The sequence below is a fragment of the Diprion similis genome, chromosome 4 (assembly GCF_021155765.1).
Source record: "Diprion similis isolate iyDipSimi1 chromosome 4, iyDipSimi1.1, whole genome shotgun sequence".
Classification (NCBI taxonomy): Eukaryota; Metazoa; Arthropoda; class Insecta; order Hymenoptera; family Diprionidae; genus Diprion; species Diprion similis.
In genome coordinates this window covers 11,854,388-11,877,211 of record NC_060108.1, presented here as the reverse complement: position 1 = coordinate 11,877,211, position 22,824 = coordinate 11,854,388, and the positions used below count along the sequence as shown (strand labels likewise).

The window sequence follows — 22,824 nt, the reverse complement described above, 5'->3', positions numbered from 1 at the left end:
AAAAAAAAAAGAAAAAAAGAAACGTTTTCGTTTCCCCCTCAATAAAATATCAACCACATAAAACTCACAGCATAAAAATAATGTTATCTCTATAGCTGCGGTTTCATATTTCCATGAAACAAATTCCGATACGACATCATCGTAAAAAGGTACAGGGTATACAATAGAAAATAAAAAAATACCATTAAAAAAACTCATCGGTATTTCGCGTTACAGGGCAACAAATTTTCAAATACACACCACGTATGTATCGAGTGGGCATAAATTTTTTTTCGCTGTTAAACAAATTTGCATCATAAACTTATTATAGCTTACGTAATACTTTTTTTCACGTAACTTTTTTCACAATAAACTAACTGAAAAATGGTAAAGGAAATAAATTTTTTGATAATATAGTTGTAACGTTAATTTGTAAGGCGATTCCGTGCCCAAAACTAAGAAATAATAAAATTTTTTAATATACAGTGATGGCTATAACTTGAACTTTTTCTCTATTGGATTGAATCTGAGGCATAAAACTTATTCGTGGCAATCCATGTCGAATAAAATGATCAAATATCTCAGTAGAAATGGTTCAAAAGAAAGCTAAGGAGTTTTAAGGAGAGTATAAAATGGTATAGCAACAATTTTCTTTTTTTTATTTCTTTAATAAAAACCGATCCTTTTTGATGTATAAGATTATAGCTAGCCTTGAAACAAATGTAACAAGAAAAAAATTATCAGTTAGCTTAAAAAACTCAGGAATATTGTTTTTTTTTAGTCCGAAAACGATTCACACTGTATCGAGTTGAGAATTCATTTCGAGTTTATAACTTAACCTCAAGGTTTTCTGAAAATTTCGTCAATTCAAAACTAAAATGTTTCGAATTTTCTTGGAAACAGTATCAGTAGCTCTTTTTTCTACAGATTTTTCAAAATGGGCTTCGCGGTAATTTTTTGCAAGATGTAATAGAAATTTATCCGTAAAGTCCGATAAAGGCATTAAAATCACTAAACATGTAAAAATTCAAAACTACAAGTTCGATTAAAAAACGCGATAAAATCCATCAACATGTTCGAAAGTTGGGAGGATTTTCATATCATACTTCTGTACATGATTCAATCGCATCAAAATTGTTTCCAGATCGATGTTGTCAGTTTAAAAAGTGAAAAAAATAAATTTCACATCCATACGGTAGTTCCATACATACGTTTTATGATAATAGCTTGACTGGTATGTAAATTATCGGTTGATGAAGGGCGAGAGGAAGGGGAAGGCGATCGCCGTTCCGGAAATTGATTTCAAATTAATTTCAACGAAGCAATTTCTCGAACAATGGTCCAATCACGACATCTGCGTTCCAGGTTTCCGGCCCGCCCTTTCAACTGACCTCCTCACCTCATCCCCTTCGTAACACAACGTCCTGAACTTTGACTTCGAACTTTCGACTTCGCTTCATCGCCATATATCCATAACTTGGCGGTTCTCTTTTGTTTCAAACTATCGGATCTGCGGGTTGTGGCTTCGTTGAATCCACCCCCGTTTCGATAATACCTAGCTTAGGTATAGACTGCTTTTCTGTACCCACTGAATTCGATATCTGTCATTTGTGGGCTTCTGTTCTTCGGCAGAAGGTTTTCGATAATTTTAACAATCGGTCAACCTTTGCAGGTAAAGGTATAATAAACTAAAGCTGTTTCTGAGATTCTTTCGATGAAAAGACGTTTTGACTTCGTAAAGCCTGTAAATATGGCATTTCACTTTCCTCAACGAACGTCAACATTTTTGTTATAAAGTTTATAAACTTTCGAACAGTTTAAATATTAATCGATCAGATATTTTAGTTTTTTTTTGTTGTTGTTTTTTTTGTTGTTTTTTTTTTTTTTTGCAAATTTTTTAGCTCAGTAAATATTATCTTATTTCTATCGTCTGTTCTCTGATTCACACTCAAAATAGTTGAAATAGCTTTGCATACTTCTGCGAATGTTTATTAAATTTGATACGTCTTAATGCTTCGAAACTTTACACCTTTTTTGTTAAGACAGGTTTTTGTATTATATGTAATTAAAACGAATCAGGTTCTTTCGATTGTTTCTAACATTGGTAATGAAGTGCGACTTTTTGTTTTCAATTTTCGTAGACTCAATTTAATCCCTACGCCTCCCAGTTTTATTACACTCGGAGAAAGTTACTAAAACCAAGTGAGACCCTACTAATTTTATTGGACTGATTTCAACCAAATTGAACAAAGTCAATAAAACATTTTCCTCTTCCAAAAAAAAAAAATAACCTTAAAAATTTATTTCAGTGAAGGATTTGAAATTTTTCAAATGCAAGAAAACTCTTTACAAAACACCGAGCTGTAAAAGAAACTGGCTATGAAACCTGCAGGGACGAATTTTCAAAGAAAAACGAAATGACGTTGAGAAATAGTAAGAAATCAGGAAGTTCCTCGAGGCAGAAATGTGCAACCCGTGTCAGAGAGACTCGAAAGTTCACCGAGAATATCTCTGCGATTTCTTCTTAACGGAATTTCAATTCAGAAACTTGAGCAAAGATGATGTCTTGCGAAGTAAAGAGATATGACAAGAAATTTATGGAGCAAAATTCTGACAATGAAAAGCTGTCATAATTTCAAAAAGATATTCGTCCCAATTGTCATAAAAATTGTGTAATAACTAATAAATAATACAATCAACGTAAATAATTTCGTGTTCAACACGAAAAACATCGAATGTTCAAAAGCTAAGTCAAAAATATTTCTTTGTCGCTTTGGTATCGAATTGATGTATGGAACTTGGCAATATGTATAGGGGACACGGGGCACTATGGACCCCGCAAAAAAATTTAGCCACCAAAAAACAGAAAAAAAATGTAAGAGATTTATCGAATTAAAGAGCACAAAATTTTTTTGGGATGAACAAAAAATTTTTCAACCTTTTTTAAAAAATGATATTTTAGATGAAGGCCATTTGCTTCGCAATGTAAATTTTTTATGTCATACATGTCGATAGATAATCAATGATTTATTCAATACAAGTTGAATTGAAGGATGCAATTATTAAAAAAGGAAAAATAAAATGATTGTAAGATTTTTGGAGGAGTTCCGTCGTGTCCCAGATTGTTTTTTTTTTTTTTTTTTCGATCTTATGGCAGTATAATGATGAATTTGTTTCAGATAAATCTAAATAACTTGTAGGTACACGGTGCTCAAGAGCCATTAAAAATAATTAGCGGCTTAGGGGGGCTCGTCGTACCCCACGCTTCCCTACTTACAAGTAACATCAGTTTGATATCCCCCTCTGATTTCGTTAAGACTTATGTATGTTGTAGAAAATTGAAAACTAAGAGACATGTGTTTTTTTTATCTGCGGAAAAACGGTTTAAAGGGGTGAAAACGAGTCCCAAAGATGTGCACCCAACGAGGTGATTTCTTGATGCGCTTTGATGGATTTAAATGTAACTAACGCTGAAATTTTCCTATTCGTTAAAAAAACATTTCAGTGTTGGTTTCATTGAAATACATGAAGTTCGTCAAGAAATCACCTCGTTGAGTGCTCATCTTTGGGGGTCGTTTTCACCCCTCTAAACCGTTTTTGTTGTAGATAAAAAAAAAAAAACGTGTCTCTTAGTGTTCAATGTTCTACAACGTACATGAGTCTCAACGAAATTAGAGGGGACACCAAACTGATGTTTCTTGTTAGAATGAGTATTCGCGTTGAGCGGGAAGTTCCACAGAAAAATCCCGTTATATGACGGATTCACGACGTCTAAACAGATCCAACGCGTCTCATTTCAGCTGCAATATCTCGCGTATAAAGGGGCTGTATGTACCAACTTCAAGTCGTTAATTATCATCGTATTTTATGAGCGAGTAATCACAAATGGATACTGAAGATACCTTGCAAACTATGATTCGAAGTTTACCTATATAGCTATATTCAGTGAAGCGTTTATACGTACCTCGTCAGAATCCAGGAGGTAATCTCTTCTCTTGTCTTCTCTAAGTGTGATGAGAATCATCCGCCGTTCCATCGCCTCATTTTCTCCATTCTCGAGCACACCCAAATGTCTTCCAAAACTGATAGGAAGTCACCATTTTCTGTAAACAGGTTCATTTAGTTTTAGAATACTTCAGGTTGTCAATGAAATTGGTTTCATCAGTAATTAAAGTAGAACAACATATTATAATCGGCATTTCGGAGGTTAGGTCAGGCACACCGACTAGTGACGTCACGAAAATGGCGCGCAAATTAAACCCTTTCAAAAACTCCAAATTTTAAATCAGCTGAATTGTTACAGTGACAAAAAACGAAGTCGTCGAAACGTGATGTCAAATTTGTGAAAAAATGGTATAAATTTTTGAGAATGAAACGAAAAAAGCAGTCCGATAAATGTTACACAATTTCACCGAATTAGAGATTACGTATCGTGATTCTGAAGCTATAAATTTTCTTTTACTTTAAAGAAATGTAGAAAAAAATGTTTGTACGTGTGAATTTCTTTGGTGAAACGGTGAATTTCATCAGTTGAATAGCGGCAACTGGAGTTGGCATTGAGCGGTCCTTATAGTGCAGATTTAGAGTGGAAGGTAATAAACCAGGCAAAGAACCCTCCACATTCGGATGAAATTGGTACAGTTTTATTAGGCAATGGTATCCCGGCGAAGGGGGAGTGACGCGTTACGGACTTGTTTAATGGCGCTTAAACTCTGCAAGTTTGGGTAAAACAATTTGAGGGAGATTCGCGGGGAATGGGTGGTGGGAAACCGCACGACTGGTAGCGGGAGCGACAGGAACGCGAAGCGGGTCGACAATCTAATTTGACAGCAGACCCGTAAGCGGCGACTCAGTCCAGGTAGGTGCGGGGAAAATTAGTTGCGAGTTTGATTATGGAATCAATTTGGATCAGGAAGCGAAGCCGGAGGCCGAATAGAATCAGTGGAGAATGGAGGGTGGGAAGGAGAAAAAAGACGAAGAAGGAGCCACAAGTCCTGTCCTTGATCCTCGCACGTGACCCTCCATGGAAACCCTTCGGTACGAATTGGCTATTCGAATGGTTCGTTGGAATGGTTTTTTTGCTGAAAAAAATTCTCCTGCCTCCAGAGAGATTTGAACTCTCGACCCCTGGTTTACAAGACCAGTGCTCTAACCCCTGAGCTATGGAGGCTTGCGATCATCCTTGGATTGGGTTAAAGTTCTTATTGGTGGATGTGCATGAGGTGAAGTAACTGTAGGGACATTCTTTGATGACTTTATTTCTTATCTAATTACAAGGTTTCTTAGCGTCCAAGATTTCAGTGTTTAGGATGCAATAGTAGAAACTAAGAATTCCCGGATTTTTTGGGGCTTTTTATATCGAAATTCAGTTTTTCTATCAACGGTTTTAGTGTATAAACAATAAGGAATAATCGAATTATTATGAAATTTGTCTAAGTATCCGACTTTCAGGTTTTTCGAAGTCTGAATCGTTGGTAAAAAATGTTTAGCTTTGTTAAGAATGAAAATTTTTACTTCCTAGACTGTTAATTTCCAGTTTCATCAGAATTTCATGGTTGTACGTCTAGCGTGGCTGGATTGTTTTATGATATTTTGTCAACCTTCACGCTAAAACTTTCGACAGAATATCGAAGAGTCATACATTTGGAAAATACAGCTACTATACAGGCTTGTGTATCGCTTATGAGAGTGAAATATTTACACAGTTGAATAGAGAGCAAATAAAATATGTTCTATCAAAGCTTAGGTTCAAGAACAAACTTAGTTTCAATAAGATCGATAACTCGCTACTATTTACTGAAAATTATGACAGCACAATTTAAAAATTTACAAAAATTCCTACGATCGTATAAAAAGAAGTTGAAACACACGACGTTCTCTCCAAATTTCAGTTTCAGTCACAACACAACGATACTTAAACCACTCATCGATCAATGACAAAAAGCATCGTGTAGATAAAATGTTAAAAATCTGCACTGACTGAATGGTCTGAGTAAATAGACAAGGTATGATTGCCTACAAGCCCAATTCCATGGTTCAAAGGCACGACCAGTTCAGAGTTAAAATGAAATTTGGCTGATTGATCGAGAACAACGGCCTGCACCCGAATTAGATTTTGAATAGATTCGCCAAGTAGAAGCAGCGCGCGTGCATTGCATATTTGCATCAACATCATCTCGTCTATGATTTGGCGAGAGTGAGAATTACCAAGGGTTGAAACGCCTGTGGCGGAAGCTTTGGTTGCATTCGTTACACCGCGTTTGAGCCGAGGTTCGGAATGCTGAGATACCAGAAGGCACTCCGAGGCCCAGACCTCCGTTGGTGCTTGCAAGCTACAGTCCGCAAGTTTCAAATCGTGTATTCCGAGCCCGAAGAGTGCAGTGGAGGGTGAGGGACGGCAGTCGGCTGGGTATCTAATTCCACACTCATTAAAACTTCCCCCTGGAAGAACGGGATGGAAGGTAGCGTCGTTTGGAGCTGATGATTATGGCGAGAAAACTTGACGCGAAATGAAATACGATAGGAGATCGCATCGCGCTTCAGTACAGAAGACTTAAATGTTCAATCTTTAATTTAATCCAACGATCATTCTGACCCTCGAAACAGCCTTTTCACCTCGATGTCCATTCGACTCAAGGTCACCGTCGTTTCGACAACTACCGGCGCAGGTGGCGCCAACCTTTAAGGTTAATTGCACCGATCTGTGCCTGTGAGGGCGATTCGAGGAGGACAAATCGCTGAATGGCTGAACGACCGTCCCGGGTGTCAGGAATTGGGACCTTCGGGTCGAACGAATAAACGGCAAGATAAAGATTCTGTCGGGTATCTACGACCTTAGAGGCGGACTATCGATTGGCAATCGGAAAGACTTCGGATGGTTCGTGTTGCACCGGTGTGAAGCGATAAACTCAAGCTAATCCCGTGGTCGTTTCATTCGTTCACTTTTGTGCTAATTAACTACTTCAGTTTCAACTTTTGCGGCTTTTCCTTTGAGGGCGAAGTTAGCGGATGAATGAGGAAAATGGAGTCTGGCGGCAGCGGGGTAAACAGTTGCGGTGGTGGATGGAAATGAAAGTGAGAAAGGTGGCAGGAGTTTAGAAGGTTGGCCAATGTTACCATACCTGCAGGCTATTTCGGGGCTAGTTTTAGTCCCATGATTCGTTACGTCGAAAGCGTAACTTCAATATTGTAACATCAAAAGATCTTGACTGAGAAACTTTGAACGGGAATTATTTATCAGTAAACAAAGTTTGCTTAACTCAACATGACGGTCCTTACAATTTTGTCATTTCTTCTGAAAATTAGCAACGCGATTCCATCCAAATTGTCATATCAATAAGCTGTTGGCATAGTTATTAAAGATGTGCGGTACACGGTCTGGTAAAAAAATTTATATATACAGAAAAAAGGGTGTAACTGTGATTTGAAACGTGGAACAGACGGGGATTTTATTAAATTTTTATTAAATAAATTTGATAATATTCCTTGTGAAATATTATATTGCATTGATGTTAAATGTTTTAATACCAAAATCGTAATCGTTATTTATATTTATCAGTGTTTATTTACATTGATTGAAAAACTGTTTGTCAGATGCATCGAATGAATGATTAATATGCTTTTCTGTGAATTATCTACAAGTTTATAATTGAAATCTGCAATAACCTTGCAGGTAAAGTTTTTATAAATTATGAACTAAAAATTGAAAAAATTCTACTGAGATGATTGCTCAAAATTCAATCCGGAACAAAATCAGCTATGAAGAACTAGAATGATTTTGCATTAAGTATCTTTTTGTTATTAACGAAATTGACTTTTAAATTATTAACATGCAGACTTGATCGTCAGTTCGAATTTGGAAATGTAATTCCAAACTTTAGATTAATTGACGTTAGTCTCGGGTTTCCAATCCTAGTCTTGCAATCTTCTGCTATAATAATTTTTTCAATCATCTATGGAATTATCACGAATTTTTTAAATAACTTCATTCATTGAAATCAATCGATAAAGATTTTCTCAGGCTGACTTGCGACTTCTTACAATATTTATTTACTAAAAAGCAAGCTTCTCGCGTGTCATGAAAATTCAACAGTAACCTCTGTCATCACTGACATCGGCAAACCGAACTATCGCGTATAATTTCGCCATCATTACTATCCAAGCACGCCAAAATCATACCCAGTCGAAATCCAACACTTTAAATTTTCCGTACTGCTCAATTCTAACCGATGGACAATAGTGGTTCAGCCACAAAACCGAGTTAATTAAGGTATGCAAGTATCAGTCAACATCGAGGAACGTTAAAACGAACAAGAAACAAAGCAAGCCACTGGAACTCCGAGTGGTGTCGGTTCGAGTACGTAATTTTTGGCTCATGGAGGCCAAGCCTCCTTGATATTATAATATACTCCTTCAAAGTGTCTCAATCCATGTGCTTGAATTCGTTATAGGTTCAAGATGTCGAGATACAATAGGTGATACTGTTTCAAGTATACTCTTTGATCCACCTACATCATCCCTTGGGGCTGTTTCCTGCATTGACTGTGTAATAAGATATTCTTCTTGGTAATGCTATACAGGATGAGTCAGTGCTTACTCCGAGAACATGAGTTTCTAGTCCTACTCTGTGAGTTTGCACTTTAAATGAACGTTGCTATCTACCCGCGAAACCTGGCAAGTCTAAGAAAGAGCCGGAGTTTGATTAATTCGATGGAAGTCGTAGAACCAGAGATGGACGCGTTCTCAAAGCGTTACGTTCTACGAATAAGACACCATACAGACGAGAAGTTTCCAAGAATTTCTTAAATCAGGTTATGAAATTAATATGCTGAGAAACTTCCACTTGCATGAAGAATTACGATCTTTGCTTTCTCATCATCGACTTCATGGTCTTTCATCTCGTTTAGCGCAATATTCTCTGATCTCGCGTCTCCATAATAATTCTCTTTCCCCTTCATCTCCACCTTTCAATGTTCAACCATCGTAACTTCCGTATGACCTGATCTAATCCAATCCCAACTTAGCTTTGCTTGAGATGATGTTAATGGTCTCAGTGCAAGTTGGACGAGAACCAAAGGATCGATGTCTCCACTGTTCCTGAAGAATCGATACGTAATTATCGTTCAAACCACAGAATGCAGGAACGCTACTGTTGTTGACGATCCTGTTCATCCTTCTATCGACACGGAGTACAACGTGACCGAAGCAACCAGTACGCCCCTTAAAACGGAGCCGATAGTCTGGATCGAGCTTTTCAACCGACTTGTAGGAGTCGGTTTAAGGGGTGAGAGGGATGAGGGTACGGCGAAGACCCAACGCGAGTATCAGCTGGTGTATAATGGTATGGGGCTCGTCCTCGTCTACATCCCTCGAATCCCCTGCAGGATTGTCCTGGCTTGTAAACGGGATCAGCATATTATCGAGGGACGGTAAGACGTCGGCCTATATCCATATACAGCGTCTGCAAGGTGTATTTATTCGCGTATCGGTGAGTACTTATCCTGATGGATATGGAGACTGTAAGTGGTTCCTCGCACCTGCGTCTGAGAGAGCGACGCGACGCCTCCGAGTAGGTACTTTGGTAATTAAGTTCGGTTATTACATATTGGAGCCGTGTGACGGATGACGATTTGACGACTCCGACGTCTGATTGATCGCCGAGAGTGTCAACGACGAAAATACGTTTTATGCTGCCGTGAGGAGTTGAGAAGAGCAATTTTTTTCTCTATTGATGCAACCTGTGATCACTCCTCAAATGAGTGACAACATGAATGAATCATTCTTTCGGTTTGAAAATTGAAATGGAATAAGTATAGCCGTGATGTTTCGCAGGATCGAGTTTTTTCGAACTATACTGAACGTGAACGTAGTTCACTTGGTACGAAAATAAGGAGCAGACTGTTATTTTCAGTATTACTTGTCAGATTCCTCACTAGCTTAACTTTACTAGTATACCGATGTTTGGGAATCTGAATATGTTTGCGATTGAGAATATAAAATATTCCAAAAATGAGACAGCGGTAGTGATTTTTTTTTTTTTTTTTTTTGGTACATGTACGTATATTAGTCTGGCAAATATCAATCCCGACGACGGATTGAGAATTATTATTCATGATATGGAATTTCTTTGGGATTCAATTACTTACAGAATTTTCGTCGCAAACTAGTATGGATCTCGGGATACCCTTTACTTCAACCGCCGCCAGACATCGTATTTTCTACAATTGCAGGAGAACGGTGAGTGACTAGGAAACCACTGAATAGCATGTGTACAGAATGCCCTCTGAGTGCCACGGCTCCTTTTTATGCCACATTGTCAGGGAATGTGAAAAGATTTTTTCACTTGAAGGGTCCACATTCTTGCGTAAGACGTTATGAGACAGAGAAAAGGGAAGAAAGCTAATAATAATTATACGCTGTGCGAATTGATAACAATCCTTTATACGCCGTAAATAAAAGTGATGTAATTATCGGGGTTGAACCATTTAAAAGAAAGGATTTCACCCGCGCCTTATGGCCAAGTGTAACCATAACCGTCGATAATCCTGGTAATTTCGAAGAAACAGACGAACACTTGGAAAGCAATTTGGAAAAGGGTGCGAGGAGTGGGTTCGTCTAGAGTTAGATTTGATGTTTGCGCTGCGGGGCAGAGAAGAATTATGGCCGCAATCAAGGGTCCAACGATGACCGGAAGTTTGAGGAACGTCCTTCGATAAGAGGCTAGTCCTCGCGGAGGGTTCGCGGGTTCCCGATGGTCTGCGGACCGTTTTCTGGAATGGTTACCCCACTCCAAAGGCTCACTTAACAAACTTTCAATCAGGTTATGTTCAGTTAAGACAACGGCCACCGCCTGGTTCGGTTCCCTCACAGTCGCGTCCTTGATCCTTGAAACATCCTCACGAGGTTACGTCGTAATTCAATATCAACGGACACTCGTTGTCAGACCAAATTCCAGCAACTCGTATTCGGGAAGTGAAGTCAACCATTCCTGAACTCGTTGCTTTTTAATTGTACAGGCACTGTGAAAATTCAATCTCAATGAGGCGACATTTGTCCATTTTCCACCCACTCTGCGGGAAACCAGAGTGTGAAGTTGGTCTTGAGTTGCTTGCATGAGACTTTGTACTGAATTAACAGAAGGGGAGAAATTTTAATGTCCGAAGTTGCAGATGACTCGAGAATTCATGGGACTCTGCTGAGTATATATTACGGGCTTCCACCAACTTTCTCGCGGCTTTTAAGTGGTCTACTCAACTGAGGAGCAAAAAAAGGGTTTTTTCATCGAATTTTTTTTAACAAGTTTAAACTGGAAATATTGATGTAGGCTGTGTTAGGATTAATGAATGCAAAAACAAAATCGCGGCCCTTTTTCGAAAAAGTTGAAAAAGACTGCTTTTCTTGCCGTTTTTTCAAAAGAAAATATAGTCAAAAAGTCTGATCTTTTGGAATATAAAACCCATTAAAAAGAAGATCCTCAGAAACAACAAATTAAATACATGTTTTAGATATTTTCAGGGATTCGTAAATGGCACAAAAATAGATTTTTTTTTTCTTGTGTAAAAAGTTGACATTTTTGAGTACAACCAAAAAGGTTTAGATTTGAATTGAAGTATAATTATAAATAAATCCGTATAAATATTCCAGGGATATCGAATTTCATGAATATATTATACCGATGTGTTTACGATACCATTTTCATTACTCTCAAAAAATGTTAGATTAACGCCAAAACATTTTTACCGAATTTAGTGAATCATGTACTTTTTTTTAAATCGTATGTTACTTTTCTGAATTCTATAATTGTACTTACTAATTCCGTATAATTGAACATGTCATCAACTCAACAATTCGCCAAATCTTTAATCAGAATGAAATGGTTCAGGCCTCGAAGAACACGATAAACGACTAAAAATTGAATTAGAAAACCAGAACTTCTATTTCGTCGGTGAAAAATTTTTAATTTCGAGTCAACATTTATTCCAAAAGTGTAGTACGTAGATTTTTTCATTTCGATTACTTGTTGAGTCTACATTCTAAGACCTTAAAAAAAGATAACGCAGGAAGAAAATTTTAATCAATTAACCATTCTGTTCATCAATATTTCATAAAAAATTGCAAGAACGACGTACGTCGTTTTTTTTCGTGCATTACATTTGATCCAATTATTGAATATTCTTTGTAGGAATTCGTTCACTGCAGATAATTATCTTTTGTTTACTTTTTCAATACTTTCATTCTAATTGTTATGATTTGAACAATGGACGACGGTTACAAACTCCACTGTCAGTTCACCTTCGGAAATACTAAAAATTCGTGGGGAAAATTCACGTCGTAGAAGAACTAAGATTGGTTTCAGCTAATTACACAAATCAACGGAACAAAAATTTTTCGTTGCCCTGACTTTTTTGTGTTTGAGAACGTAGACAAAGATCCAAAAAATCTGATAAAAGAAAAAATTTTACAGGATAATTTTCTGAAAAGTGCCAAAGTTTCTATTTTTTTTTTATTTTTTCACTTTTGTTCGAATAAATTAAGTATAACCAAAGCCATTGATAATATTTTTCGAATAAACTTTCGATACATAAAAAAAAAACGGAATTGCTAATTTGAATATATAAAAATGTCGATAAAATAAGTTAAAAATATATCCTCCAAAGGTTGTTGACATAAAATCTTTCCATCAAGGGCAAAAAAACTACTGTTGACCAGTGTTTAACAAGAGAAGTGTTTTGAAAAGTGAAATCTAAAAATTAGAATGATGAAAATCGGGATATAGAGAGAAAGGGAAAAGGAAACAAATCGCAAGGCAGGCAGAGCCCGAATGGCGCACTCGTGATCGATCGCCCAACTAGATCATGAGTAATCAGAGCCGGGTGATTAGAGGGACACGTGGCGAGGCGTGGAATTCGGATACGTTGGTCCAGCGGGCGGCGGAGCCTGAGGCGATCGCGTATCTCCGTATAAGGACGCATTGAGTCATTAAAGGTAAAGTCGGCCTCTGGATACGAGAAGCGGACAGCGATCTACGGTGCAGGAAGCGAGTAATCCTTGACGGCCAAGGACTTCTTCAATATCCCTCCACGACGCCGCGCCACACCGCGTGAGGAAAACGCAGCCAAGCTATAAAATAACAAGCTGAGAGTTGCGGGCGTCTCGATTAGTTAACGTGCGAGCTGTTCTTGCGTTACATCCGCAAGCCGCAGAGTCCGCGTCCTGATCCTTCCGCCGCGATTTAGATTTCGACGTGTGTAGTTGCTGTGCCGCTATTAAAACGTGAAATCAGTTTCCTCCGAGGTTCGTCTCTTCGGAAATACGATTTACGGTGAGTGACGAATTTCGACAATTTTTATGTTTAAGTATTAGTTTTACTAATCCGTTCACTTGATATGAAAATGTCTTTATTTGAGTGAAGAAACACTTTTGGATGATTTTTAGATGGTTGGGACACGTTTCAAAATTTCCATATTTCTCATAATTTGAGAATAATTTTATCTCTGATCGATTTGTCGGAAAATTTTATCCCTGTTTCACGTACTTTGAAAGTTTTTTTAACATGCAGTGTATCTCGAGAGAATCGTAAAAACGAAAAACAATATTCTATTCTATAGTGTACAAAAAGCGAACGGAATTAACTTGTATCCTTATTTTATTGTAATTGTTTCATTTGTTTCGTATTGTGTCCTGTTTATGAGTTTACTTAATTTAAATTCCTGTAATAACATTAAATAACATTTATATTCACGTTCTATTCCTTATCTACATCGTGTATCGTTGATTCATACCTTTTACTCATTTTTCATTGTTCACTGCTTTCCTTCTTCTTTTTCTTTCGCTTATCAGTTTTTCCCAAGAGACATCCTGCTATCCCGTTTTCTCACATAGTTGGAAAATTTTTTCGATCGTCTATTTCTCTTCTTCGCAAATTCTGCAGTTTTTGTGTTCTTCCCTCTCTCCCAGTATTTATTTGAATAGATTTAATTCTGAATCTTGCTTTAATTCTCATACGTCCCCCCCCCCCCCCCCCCTAAATAATCTGCCCTTTATTTATTTTTTTTAATCTTCAGCATACCTTGACTTCTTCATTTTTTCTTCCCTTTTTTGTCTTTCAATATCTGTCGCCAATTTTTATCGCGAGAGAGTTGCGCTTCAAGTATTCACCAAATAAATGTATTCTTAGCGACAATGAGTTTCCTAAAAATTCACCAACAAAAAAAAAAAAAAAAAATACTCAAATTGTACACAAAAGCTTAAGATATTCAGGATCCATTTCGATCAGTTCTAAGATGATTGAAAAAAATAGGAGAAAAAAAAATAAATGAAAACGAGAACAATGCAACTAATTTCAACGAAAATGAAAAAAGTTATGGATAGTCAAATACCATGCTGACAATGCACATTGCGTATTATGTATAAACCCTCGGTCCGAATTACATTAAGCAATTTGTTTGGCTAAATATATGCATAATAATATGACTATGCAAATGAGGAAAGCCTAAGCCTGATTAAGTTTCGAATTTATGGACAAAGTTGTCTGGTTATCGGGCAGGAGGAATATACACACGGTGTTTACGGCGTTGCAATTATGATCTGTATAATTATAAACAAATGGAACCGTTGAACGTTTATCGTCAACCTGATTGTACGCTAGAATTATTTTACGTCTCTCTATTCAGGGGTAAAAGACTCGAATTATCGATTGATAGAAGGACCAGAATATCGAATTTTCATAGACGCGTAAATCTAATTCATAAGATTTTGAAAAAGGGAAAAGTCCAAGTATAGAAAATTCTAAATATAGAAAGTCAAAATACAGAATGACGAAATTTAGAAAGCCCAAAAGATATAACGGACAAATCGAGAATCTGTATGTACGATTCTACTTTCAATATTTCTAAATTCGCTTCTTTAAAAATTTGATATTGTGGCCCGTCAATTTTTTCATATTTCTATATTTTCACTCCCCACCTCTAAATCTCAGTGACCACTGAATTATTATACGCATGAGCAACGTTACGTCACGATTGGTCAACATTTTTTAACCGGAAGTGGCAAAGAATTACCAAAAAGTAACCACAAAACGGTATGAATTCTCAAATTTTTGTGCTATCTGAGTTTCTGTAAAGATTTTTGCTGTGATTCAAATCGATCGCAATCAAATATTCTCGCGTATCAAATATGTATAAAAACGGCGTTATCCTGAGGTTTTTATTCTGATAATTTACCAGTTGTGAGCAAACTTGAAGCATTTACTTGTTTCATATTGATTCTCAGTCGCGTGCTCGAATCGCCACGCATCGCATGATCGGTAAGTTGAGTTAAAATATGTTTGGCGAACATTTGGAGTTCCTGCATTTTCTCTTGGTAGAATGATTATACAGAAATTATTGGGCGAGAGAAATACAATGCAAAAAAAAAAAAAAAAAAAATTAAGTGTTGATTAACTTTGGTCGACAAAGGTTAATTTTTATGATAACAATTTTTTTTAGCTACATCAGAAGCTAACGTTACGATTAAACACGCCATTTGTTATGATAATAATTAATATCTATCTCAAATCGTAGATTCATTTAGAAACGTCAGGACAACTGAAAAATTGCGTCAATGTATAGAATTGAATTTTGGTTGAATTAGAGACACAGATTTTAATTTGTCATAGTTATTAAAAAAGTATATTCAACGTCAAAGTACAACTATTCCGACACTTTAATATAAATCCGTTCGAAAATTTTTGTACGAGCATAATAAATCAATCGTAATTTTGTTATGAATGGAAGATTTTTCGGGAGATGAAAAGAAAAGAAAAAGCTTGCATGTGGATTTATATAAAAATTGTCAGGTTCTATTCAGTCACATATTTTCTCAGCGACGAACAATAATTTATTCGCCTGTCAGATGGACGTTTTTCAACAGGTCATCACGCGCGAAAAATCATTTTTCAATATCTCAGGTAGGATTTTCCCCAGTACGAAACAGTGAAGTAAAAAATGGAATGTTGACACCACGTTGTGTCCTGACACGAAGGATAACCGTCCACGTACATCAGTCCTCGAAACTGTTGGAAGCTGGAGCGGAGAGTGAGGCGAGTTTTGTGCTGAATGGTTCCTAAAAATTCATGGACAGGTTTCGCGTATGAAAGGTGTCGAGAGTATGCAGCCTGGAACATCTCGGAGTCCTGAGGTCGGCTTGGGAGAGTGGATTAAGGCTGTGACGTACTCCTACCTTTACCGACCGAGAAAACTCATCCTTTGTATCGATTATCTTAAAAACTGCTGGACCGATTTTCGTGAAAATTTAACAGACGCTTCTAATTGTAAGCTATCTCGAAAATGTTACGGTAGAATCAAACTGAAGTTCATTTATTAAGGAGGTGAGAGAAAAGACATTGGACTGATTTTCAAATGAGCTTAAAAGTTCTCAAAAGTTTGTACTTTCATATGAATTGAATGCAATACTGAAACAAAATGAAGGATTTAATTACACTAAAAATAATCGTTAAGAAAAATAAATACATCTTCTGGAATCAATTGATCAGCTATTATTGGTTTTAATTTATAAACTCTACTTTTATCTATCCAGTTTATTCTAATAATTACAGGAGTTATAATTGAGTGGAAAAAATTATTTCTTTCGACTATTCAATTTACAAAATAACTGACATTTCTTAGATGTAATCTATTTTTTTTTTTTTTCATAGATCAATCAATATTGATTAGTTTCATTAGATGCGTTTAAAAATGGTTCTCTTGGTTTAGTAAATTGAAATTCTTCGAACAGTCGTATTTAATTTTTCAGGCTGAATATTTCAAATCAATAAAAGCACAAACAGCATTGATTAAAATAAAGTAGCACTAATTGTAAGTTGCGATACTTTTCGACCTGGAATATAAAATATTAACAATCTACTGAAACTGCCATGCAAAATGCAAAGAATATAGAGTAAAAAAAATTCTCAGAGAAATCTCACGCACATCGTCGATTAAATTTTTGTGTAATCCTCGTAGTGCTAATAAAAAATGAACTACAACAACGGCAAGTAAGAATCGTATCACGTAAATAATTTCGACTTTTTTTCTCGACTTCAAAAGCATTAAATTATACTTATAATTAATGCTCAGTGCTTTAATATATTGGAGAAAATCGCGTGCGAAAAATGTACCGAGGATGTGATTCTACGGTGGTTTGAATGTATAATAACGCGGCGGAGCAAAAAGTTACGTCCTTCCGTTTTGCGAAATCGCTAAATCCCCCGCGGTTAAAGTGTCACTGAGAAATGAGCTTTCAGTTGAATTATGTTTGTAATAAGGTGCAGTATTTTCAGATCTTGGCATTTCGAAAGTGTTTACTAAACATTTCAACATCCGTATAAATTATCACCTTCTCCTTTAAACTGAACAATAAATTTTGCTGTGAAGAATCACGTTTTTTGAAAATAGCCATCAGGCTGCTGGGAGTTTATTGCTCAAAGATTGGTTGCTTTTCTTATTTTTTATTTTTATTTTTTTATAACTTTTTCTTCTCAAGAAATAGAATTTAAGATCAAGTTGCAGAAAACTTTAGAATAATTTCACAAGAAAGCCGAGTTTTTTAAAAGTCGAGTGAACTTTTTAAAAACTTCGAAATCAGAATATATTACCTCCAAAAAATATTACCGCAATATTAAACTGTTACAACATTTATTCTTTCTCGTAAAATTTCACTTGAACCGTAAATGAACCCAAATCCGGTCAAATAAAACTTGCTTACCAACGCTAGAGAAAACCATCCGATAGATTCGCGTTTGCGTAGAATTTATTTGTTCGAAACAAACAATTTTCTCGATGTAGATTCATCAAATTTCCGGAATCCATGCGAGAGGATGTTTAAAGTACAAACAATTTATGAAAGAAAATAGCAATAAAGTCAAATAATTTTCAATTTCCTCTTTTTTCTCTTTCAATTTATTACGTACATAATCATAATCATGGCCGTTAAAAGTATATTTTAGCCTACGATTTCTAGAAACACTCAATTGAACTTTACCTCTATAACAGGTAAATTTATTTCTGCATAAAAAAAATAATTGCAATTGCAAAATAAACGCAACGCTGCTCCTGGGATTCCGACGGTTGATTTACGATTCTTTCTATCCATCAGAGTGATACTTTTACAAACATTGTTCGTCAACTGTATCTATTTTGTCACACTTGTTTTCAGCTCACTTCGTTTCATTTCAGTTTTTTTCGTATTGCACTATTTATATTATTTCGTGAATTTCAAATCCCCGTAGGCAATTACGTTTATACAAATCGGGGAATTCGAAAAGTCTGTTGTATTAGAAAAATTGGGAATTTCCTATAGCAATAAAAGCTACAGTTTTGACTTGATACTTTCTTAGTTTTCCATATATTTTATTTCATTCTTCAGATGTAACGTGAAAGCTTACAAAACTTTTAGCAGGATGTAATTCCAAGGCAATTCATCTGAGAAATTTAAAGCAGTTGTTTACAAAAACAAAATTGAAAAGAAAAAAAAAAATTTCATATCGCTGAAGTCGTTCACTCTTTTTTAAAATTTGCGAATATGTACCTACTGTAAATTGTGAATACATAATTTTCTTGCTAATCTCTTCGCAATATAATTAATCGTAATAAGATTTTGTCCAAAAATCTGAATCCTATCGCGTAACTTAACAAAATAATTCCAAGATAAATTGATATGAAATAAACCGGACTCTGTTTCACTGACGACTAGGGAATTTGTAAAATTTGATTTAAAATTACACGGCGTTATTTCTACGTAATTGATTTTCATCGTTATCAAGCAGCCTGAAATTCTACGTAAATTGTTATATTGGCATTAAAATCTGTTGTCGAATAGCTTTCGCAAAAATTAAAGAAAGATAATTAAATGAGGCTGTGCATGCACAAAAGAGAAAAAAAAAATCCTCAGAAAATATGAATGTGCAAAAGCCATTATTTTTTTTAAGAGAATATTTTTTTTATTTTTTTATTTTTTTTTTAAATGGCATTTTCAGTCTTATTCAATTCTCCTCTTTAATCAACTTCTATTAGTATGAGATACATGGCGTAGAATAAATCTGCACATTGCTCTAATTTTCTCATCTTCTTTTTGCCAATCATCGTTAATTCTCACCCTCGATTATAATTGAAGGAGCTCAATTCCATTACCCTCATTTACTTTAATCTCAAGACATTTTCACACTGTCACATTGAAACGGATCACATTACGAGTGGAAAACGCAAGGATATCGTGGAAAATTAGCTCAAGATACAAAATAAAAAAAAAAATTAATTTCAATCACTGGCAAGAAATCGAGCGATTAGATCAGGATAAAGTCGAAGTACAATAATTCAAATGAAATAATATCGTATTAAAAAAATAGGCATGTAAAAAAAATTCACTTTAACTAATTTCCATGCTTGTTACTTAAATTTTGATTAACATTTCAGAACAAACATGGATAAATTAAATAATAATTATTTCGCTGATGAAATCTTCAATGATTTGAGATTGATCAATACTGTCTAATACAGCACTTTATATCAAATAGATCATTTTGATAGTCTATCATTCTGCATACAAGTTCTGTATTCATTTTTCATAAAACCAAGTTTCGAACAAGATTCGTTCCGATTTACAATTTGCATTCGGAAATGACAAATATAATCTTAAACTGATACAAGTATTTGCAAAAAGAGATATCAAATCCTTCCCCATTATCAATTTAAATGAATTTTTTTTTTTTTTTTTTTTTTTTTCAAGTACGAGTAGCACTTTTGGGGCCCTTAAGCGTGCGGGGCCCGAGGCTATAGCCCATTCCCCCTCAAATCCAGGCCTGCCATCCATCGTCACACGTGAGATATTCTCTTTTCACCAATTTTTCCTCTTCTTTCATGCAAACGACGCGGCCGACACGCGGTTATTAGTCCTCGATGTATAGAAGGTGTACAATATCAGGGTACAGATTAACGATGATTTACGGTTCTTTAGCGGTTCTTTTGCTCGCGTGTCTGCGGAACGTCGGACCGTCGCCCGGCCTTTTGCTGTACATTATGTATATATATATATATATATATTGTATACAATATGTATACGTTGAGCCGTATTGATTGACGGTTATTATTATTATCGAGGATACGGTTGAAATTGGATGAAAATACGACGTTTCACCGGAACGTGATTTGGGTAAATGCTCATACACTCATGATGTACATGTAGTGGACGGTGGGGCACAACGGACCCCAAGAAAAATTTGCAAAAAAAAAAATGTTTTGTTCAGTAGTTTTGAATTTTTAAGCGGTTTTGAAAGAAAATCAGAGCAATTAGGAAAAAAGGAATACTTCAAAACAGAAAACGAAAAAAATAATATTCACTTTATAATCTTTTGGAGGGGATCCGTCGTGCATCCGTGCCACGGAATTTTTTTTTTTTTTTTGTTGAAATCGTGGCAATATATTGATGAATGATGTTCGAGATGAATCAGAACAACTTTTACCCGGTGCTCAGAAGTTACAAAAGATAATTAATTAATTGTTTTTAATTTTATGTAAATAAAGAATATTTTTACAATAAATATTGTTCTAACTCACCTGCCTCAGTTTGTCCAGACTCCCACGCGTGAATGATGTTTCACATTTAATTTCAGATTTCTTCTTTCGATAAATAATTGACACAATATTTCTGTAGCATTTGATAATTGTTTTTCTGATATCGACCACGGAATTGCTGAATGATACTATCTTCTTAAACAATTCATACTAAACAAAAATAAATAACGACATAACCTCAATCCGCTACTTTACGCGCGAGAGATTCACGACTCTTGTCACAATTTGTCTGCGTTAGTTTCCTGCCGTTTCCGACTAATAAGATTGGACTATTTGACGCATGCGCGTTGGATTTATAGTTTTCAGAATTATCTCGCTATAAGAAATCTGTTCCGTGCAAACGTGATGGATAAAAATTTTGACACGTGATACGAACGCTCGAGCTAACTATAGTCCATCATCAACTATCGGAAGTAACTTTGGCCTTTGGATGAAAGAAAGTCGCACAGAGTCTCTATCGCGACGTATAATACTCGAAAGACTGCAATTCAATCGCGAGAGACAAGCGCCATCTGGTGAATGATTAGTAAGATGGCGCTGATTCGCCGATAATGCCATCTGGTTGACTTAAACTGAGACGGCTCAGATGGTAAAGTAGGCGATGCTGTTCGGCTAGGATGGTAAGGTAGGCGAGGCTACACCAAAAGTCAACATGTTTTCATAATTTTTTCAACCAATGGAAGCCATTTTGCATAACTTATATAGTCTACGTTACTCTACGGCCCAGAAACTATCGCTATACAAAAAATCACGTCGATCTGTTGCTCAGTTATTGCGTGAAGGAAGGAGAAAGCAACAACCAACAAACAGACTTCCGCATTTATGATATTAGTAGGGATATAGATGTAGATGTATCCACACATCGAACCTTCCTGTTTCGCAAAATTGTCCCTCCCTCTCTGTAAATTGCGAGGGAGTGAAAGGAAAATCACTTATACCGTAAACAAGAAACTCATAGGCAAAAGCCTTGGCGAAAATCGAATTTCTGATAAAGACGTGAGAGTAGGTATATCGCATTGTGTATACTAGGGTTGAAATTGGCTTGAAAACTTTGTAACCGTTAATGAAATTGGTAGAATTTATCAAGTTTTCGAAACGCAACAATTAAATTTCTCAGAAGATTACGCGATTTTGTGAACGTCCAAGTAACCGAAACGAATGAAAATGGCTAAAGTACGTTCCATTGGACAATAAAATTATTTCTGATTTAAAAGATTGGAATCATTGGAATCATCATCAAGGAATCACTGCGCTAAGGCGTTAAAGAGATTTTTTACGAGAATTGTAACAACATTTTTCTAGTCGAAAAAATAAATAGTACAAAAATTTGGGACTAAAATGAAAACCTGGGTTGAGTAACTAAGATGGAGTCACATTTCTCAAATTTCTTAAAAATAAAGTTACTAGATCTACCTACAAAAAATATTTGTATAGAAAAAAAGTTTTCGTGTATGAAAGAATTGTTTATCCCGAAGACTTTACATTGACTGCGCAAATAAATTTGCCAAAAAAAAAAACTCTTTTCGCTCAGAACTAATTTCCTACTATTATTAGTAAAAAGAAAAAAACGAATAATATTTGCATCGCAGGGAATCTTTTATTTATTGATAACGTATCAGTGGGTAGAAACTCTTGTGTAATTAATCATCGAACGATCTGTCGATTGAACACACGTAATACCGAGGAAAACAAACATCCGATACGATATCCAAAAATTGGATATTCGCCCATAATACACATCAATTGTAAATAATTGTTCGCAATTCTTTCAACAACGCGTTCAACGATTCAATTATACTCGGGTTTCTGTTGTCATTTATTTATTTTTTTTTCTTCGTTCAAAACCGGATGTCGATTGACTTTATGAATATTTTCCAGAAATTTTTTCCCGACAGGTAAAACCGTAGAAATAAAATACTTGTTACACGAAAAAAGCAAAATATCAACTCTATAATGAGAAAACGCGAATGAAAAATTGCAACATAAAGCAGAACGACAAGTGAGTTTTAATAATTACTTACTTGCGCATACTATAGTTGCTTAGTCCTTCGGCCAAGTGATGTGTACTTTGCAGAGTACTCACAGGCACACAAATATACAAATATATACACGCCTGTGAATGTGTATACTATATACGGTGTTCAAAAATATTTCATTCAGCACCAGAAGCCAACCGCTTTGTGTCGTTTGTGCCGGAAGACTGGTTTGACTTTGTAGAGCGATTTGCTGTCGAGTGAAT

At 35.8% G+C, this 22,824-nt stretch overlaps 1 protein-coding gene and 1 non-coding gene across 2 annotated transcripts in view; both read right to left on the bottom strand.

Annotated features, from left to right (window-relative positions):
- The window catches only part of LOC124405424 (protein lifeguard 1-like), a 339,693-nt gene that overhangs the window by 238,218 nt on the left and 78,651 nt on the right, over positions 1-22,824 (bottom strand). The gene's annotated exons all lie outside the window — the stretch shown is intronic.
- On the bottom strand, positions 5,077-5,149 carry Trnat-ugu. Its single transcript has one exon. It is a non-coding gene; the product is annotated as a tRNA-Thr (tRNA).